Raw genomic sequence first — 6,000 nt, 5'->3', positions numbered from 1 at the left:
TCACGAATACTGAAGTTAAGGTTTCACTTGATACGCCATCTTTATATGATTGAAAGAGTGCGATCATTGAATGTATAGGACACCAAATCAGTTTAACCTCACAGTATTAACAGTAAAGATGGGATTGGAGTGTTGTTTTTAGAAGAAGATACGATAAGTCAGCACGTTCTACTGAAATTATCATTTGTTAGCTGCAGTGCATAGGACTAGATAGTAAAAAAAAGAAATGCAATAACCCAACCCTTTTTTTTTTCAAGTATTCTTCTATGAGGTCAGCATTATTTTCCAATTCTTAGCAATTTAGCAATCATTTTTGTCTATATAGTACACTAGGCTATTATTATACAATGATGTAGGGGCTGAAGTGTATGCCTATTATATACCTATTTTGGTTGATGTGACATATATTGGGTGTCCGCCATCTTGCTTCCTTTTCAGAGGAAGAGGGAGTGGTGTCTCTCCACACTGCACTTGTTCTGCTCGAAGTCCTATCTAAATGTAGCAAGTGATAGATCAGTGATATAGAACTTATGTTTCCTGCCTCACATTGGGCAGTCTCAGGGCACTTCTATGTGATGCAGCTTTAGACTGTCTCTCCTTCCTATATGTGATAGGTTCTCCCTGTTAGCTCTTACATAGAGGATACAAGGGAGAGCAGTGTGGTGCTGAATCTCCTAGTATACACTTAAGATCCTACACACAACATAACACACAGTTAAGTCAATCAATATGTGAGGGAGCTTATACTGTAGATTTGTAGTTTATCATTTTAACCCCTTCAGGACCAAGCCCATTTTGGCCTTAAGGACCAGAGCGTTTTTTGCACATCTGACCACTGTCACTTTAAACATTAACGTGACATATTCTACTTTAACATAGTGGTAAATTTTTGTGGTAACTTGCATCCTTTCTTGGTGAAAAATCCGTAAATTTGATGAAAAATTTGAAAATTTTGCATTTTTCTAACTTTGAAGCTTTCTGCTTGTAAGGAAAATGGATATTATGAATAATTATTTTTTTTTGATTCACATATACAATATGTCTACTTTATGTTTGCATCATAAAATTGACAAGTTTTTACTTTTGGAAGACACCAGAGGGCTTCAAAGTTCAGCAGCAATTTTCCAATTTTTCACAGAATTTTCAAACTCGATATTTTTCAGGGACCAGTTCAGTTTTGAAGTGGATTTGAAAGGTCTTCATATTAGAAATACCCCATAAAAAAACCCATTATAAAAACTGCACCCCCCCCCACAAAGTATTCAAAATGACATTCAGTCAGTGTTTTAACCCTTTAGGTGTTTCACAGGAATAGCAGCAAAGTGAAGGAGAAAATTCTAAATCTTCATTTTTTACACTCACATGTTCTTGTAGACCCAATTTTTGAATTTTTGCAAGTGGTAAAAGGAGAAAATGTTTACTTGTATTTGTAGCATGGGATAAAGTGAGCCTTAATACCCCACAGGTGTTTCATGACTTGCAAATGTAAAAAAAAAAAATTTTTTTACCTAAAATGCTTGTTTTCCCAAAAATTTTACATTTTTAAAAAGGGTAATAGCAGAAAATACCCCTCAAAATTTGAAGCCCAATTTCTCCCGATTCAGAAAACACCCCATATGGGGGTGAAAAGTGCTCTGCTGGCGCACTGCAGGTCTCAGAAGAGGAGTAGTCACATTTGGCTTTTTGGAAGTAAATTTTGCTCTGGGGGCATGCCACATTTAGGAAGCCCCAATGGTGCCAGGACAGCAAAAAAAAACACATGGCATACCATTTTGGAAACTAGACCCCTCGGGGAATATAACAAGGGGTTAAGTGTACCTTTATACCCCACAGGTGTTTCACGACTTTTGCATATGTAAAAAAAAAAATTATAATTTTTACCTAAAATGCTTGTTTTCCCAAAAATTTTACATTTTTAAAAAGGGTAAAAGCAGAAAATACCCCCCAAAATTTGTAACACAATTTCTCCCGAGTACGGCGATACCCCATATGTGACCCTAAACTGTTGCCTTGAAATACGACGGGGCTCCAAAGTGAGATCGCCATGCGCATTTGAGGCCTAAATTAGGGACTTGCAAAGGGGTGGACATAGGGGTATTCTACGCCAGTGATTCCCAAACAGGGTGCCTCCAGCTGTTGCAAAACTCCCAGCATGCCTGGACAGTCAACGGCTGTCCGACAATACTGGGAGTAGTTGTTTTGAAACAGCTGGAGGCTCCGTTTTGGAAACAGTGGGGTACCAGATGTTTTTCATTTTTATTGGGGAGGGGAGCTGTGTATGGGTATGTGTATATGTAGTGTTTTTTACTTTTTATTTTATTTTGTGTTAGTGTAGTGTTTTTAGGGTACAGTTGCACAGGCGGGGGTTCACAGTAGTTTCTCGCTGGCAGTTTGAGCTGCGGCAGAAAATTTGCCGCAGCTCAAACTTGCAGCCGGATACTTACTGTAAAACTCCGACCATGTGAGTGTACCCTGTACGTTCCCATTGGGGGGGGGGACATCCAGCTGTTGCAAAACTACAACTCCCAGCATGCGCTGACAGACTGTACATGCTGAGAGTTTTAGTTTTGCAACAGCTGTAGGCACACTGGTTATGTATCACTGAGTTTGTGACCTAACTCAGTGTTTCACAACCAGTGTGCCTCCAGCTGTTGCAAAACTACAACTCCCAGCATGTACGGTGCATGGTGTACAGTGACTGCTGAGAGTTGTAGTTTGCAACAGCTGGAGGAACACCGGTCATGAAACACTGAGTTAGGTAAAAAAAAAACTCTGAGTTCCACAACCATTGTGCCTTCAGCTGTTGCAAAACTACAACTCTCAGCAGTCACCGACAGCCAACGGGCATGCTGGGAGTTGTAGTTATGCAACCAGCAGATGCACCACTACAACTCCCAGCATGCACTTTAGCTGTTTGTGCAAGCTGGGAGTTGTAGTTATACAACAGCTGAAGGTACACTTTTCCATAGAGAAAATGTGCCTCCAGCTGTTGCAAAACTATAAGTCCCAGCATGCCCTTTTTGCATGCTAGGAGCTGTTGCTAAGCAACAGCAGGAGGCTGTCACTCACCTCCTGCTGCTGCTCCGGGACACAGGTCAGTCCCTCGCCGCTGCTGCCGCCGCTCCTGGGGCCCCGATCCCAACATTGACGCCGGGGATCGGGGTCCCCATCTCCCTGGGTCCACGTCCCGTACCCGCTCATGTCCTCCGGAAGAGGGGCGGAGCGGGTTGCGGGAGTGACACCAGCAGCAGGCGCCCTGATTGGTCGGCCGGTAAACCGGCCGATGAATCAGGGCGATCATGAGGTGGCACCAGTGCCACCTCACCCCTGCAGGCTATGGCTGTTCGGGGCCGTCAGAGACGGCCCCAATCAGCCAGTAATTCCGGGTCACCGGGTCACTGGAGACCCGATTAACCTGGAATCGCTGCAGATCGCTGGACTGAATTGTCCTGCGATCTGCGGCCATCGCCGACATGGGGGGCATAATGACCCCCCTGGGCGATATGCCGGGATGTCTGCTGAACGATTTCAGCAGGCATCCGGCTCCGGTCCCCAACCGGCTAGCGGTGGGGACCGGAATTCCCACGGGCGTATGGATACGCCCTCAGTCCTTAAGGACTCGGAATGCAGGGCGTTCTGTCCTGAAGAGGTTAAAGACTTGCCTACTATATTACTGCACTGCTGGTGTTTTGGCTATGACAGAAATTATATCTTTATTAGCACTAGAGAACAAGGAGCTAGGAACATGAAGGTCGGAGCTTGGTGGTGATGAAAGGTATTTGACAGCTGCCAGGAGGGATTTGATAGATCATAACGTAATAAAGTAATTTACAGGAAGTCAGTCACTCACTCTCACAAGGCAGACTGACTTACTTTCCACACAGAAGAGCAAGATCTGTATTGGTGGACACACTGGGGATGAAATGACACATGCCGTTTCCTAAAGGGTTTAAAGAGAGCTATTTTAAAGAGTTTGTCTTGTTTTAAAAAATTCTGCTTAGGATGGAGGTGGAGTCTTACCTCAGGGACTGCCATGTTGGACATGGCTATTGTCTTTACAGGGGAAACCTGAGAAGAAGACCAGAAGACATCTCTCTGCGTTCCAATTTCAGTATTACAGCCATTACTACCTATAAAAACCTCTACATTACAATTATCATTTTAAAGTAATATATACTGATAATACAATGTGATGGTACCAGTACAACCAGTACACTGATTCCCTCACTAGCTACAGCAAACATAGTCAGAGATAAAGTTTTAGAACTACAGCTCTTCAGCTCTATAACATTCAAATGTGTCCTACTTGGTTTAAAAAAATTGGATTTGTGAATTGGCATTTTTTTATTGATGTAAGGTGTGAGGGAGGGGGCATAAAAAAATCAAACCTTACACATACAACCCCCCTGGTCACATTAAGCACAGAAGAATTTTTTTTATGTTAATTTTCAAACTTGTGGCTCAAGTAAAAAAAAAAAAGAAAATACTTGGTGCAAAAGGTTCCTCAGGTGTATTTACCCCTTATTGACATAACTTATTTTAGTCCTATATGGGGTATTGTCTGGTGGCAAAAGGTATTCAAGTATTTTTATTAAAAGAAATAAGGCATGTGTGACAATGAATTCACCTTTATTAGAAGCTGTGTAGCCTGTGTAGGTGCTTTTGGAAACATTTTGGGGTACATATGACTTACTGAATATTTTTATTTCTGTTGTTGTAATGCAAAGTGCTCATAAAATAGCTATTGTGGCATCTACTATGTGAGATAAATAACATAAATGTTATAGTACAGGTTGTTACAGTTATACCAATAATGTATCACTTATTCTTTTTATTTATTTTGAAGTTGTTGTTTCTTTTTTATTTCAGTTAATCCATTTTGGTGCCACAGTCAGCTTTGGCTGAGGCATCACAGGAGTTGAACTTCCAGCTAGTGGAGTCAATAAACAACCTATTTAGGTTTGTAGTAATTACTAGATTAGCAAAACCTCATCTTATTACTCTTTTTCTTAAAAGAAAAAAAAAACACCAACTTTGAAGGCAAGTACACTTTGTGATTGCTAAGGGGGGTAATAACATGAACAAGAGTTTATAATACCACTCCCCCAGGGATCATCTGAAGCCATGCAGAAGGAGAATCACAGATCTTCCTACTTTCCATGCATGCTACTAGCTTGTCTATGCTTTTTATTGAGGTTGAACCTGCCCAAATTTGGGCTTAACCGCAGATTAAACAAGATCAAGCACTGCTCTAGCCCGAGCTAGAGACTTTAGTGTAGCAGCTCCCTCTGCCAACATACTGCCCCGATCATGCTCCAGTTGAATAAGCTCAGCTTGGGATGGTCAATAGGGGGTGTTTCCCACTATTAAGAGTTATCAGCTCTCCACAGAGTAGGCACTACTTAATGGAATGATAATGTCCAACAGGCTCATACTGTATGATCTCTAGAAGGTGGAATTGCTATCACCTGTTTACTTCTCTTTGTATTTGGTTATTATCATTATTTATGCTGTCATTACATACAGTACTGTGTAGTACTACTAGGATGAGTACATGTAATGTGTAGTAATCTTAGTGATGTGGAAAAAAGCAATCTGACTTATCTCCTTTTATCTCAGTATAGTCTGGTGACCCTCCATACACTTAAAGTCAATAAAATTCAGAAAAAAATTATTTTAGCCACATCTACTGTATAGTTATTAAACATTTTTTCTAAGGGTTATCTTAGCTACTTTACCAACTTTTGGGTCCAAATACTTGAAGTGAATTATATTTTTTTATGGAAAGCAGTCAGTCCATGATAATGTTTTTTTGTTTTCCCAGAGGCAAGCAATATGGCCCTATTGTAAGGAAACAGTGTTAAACAATGTACCGCTATAGTGTGCATTCTATCACTGCATGCTTATTGTCAGTGTCACTCTTGCTTTTCTGATCATCAGGTATTAATACAAAGTTAAAAGCTGCAAATATCATTAACCAAAAAAACCTCCTCAATCACA

This window comes from Hyla sarda, chromosome 5 (genome assembly GCF_029499605.1).
Source record: "Hyla sarda isolate aHylSar1 chromosome 5, aHylSar1.hap1, whole genome shotgun sequence".
In the NCBI taxonomy this organism is placed as follows: domain Eukaryota; kingdom Metazoa; phylum Chordata; class Amphibia; order Anura; family Hylidae; genus Hyla; species Hyla sarda.
Note: the sequence above shows the minus strand (reverse complement) of the source record.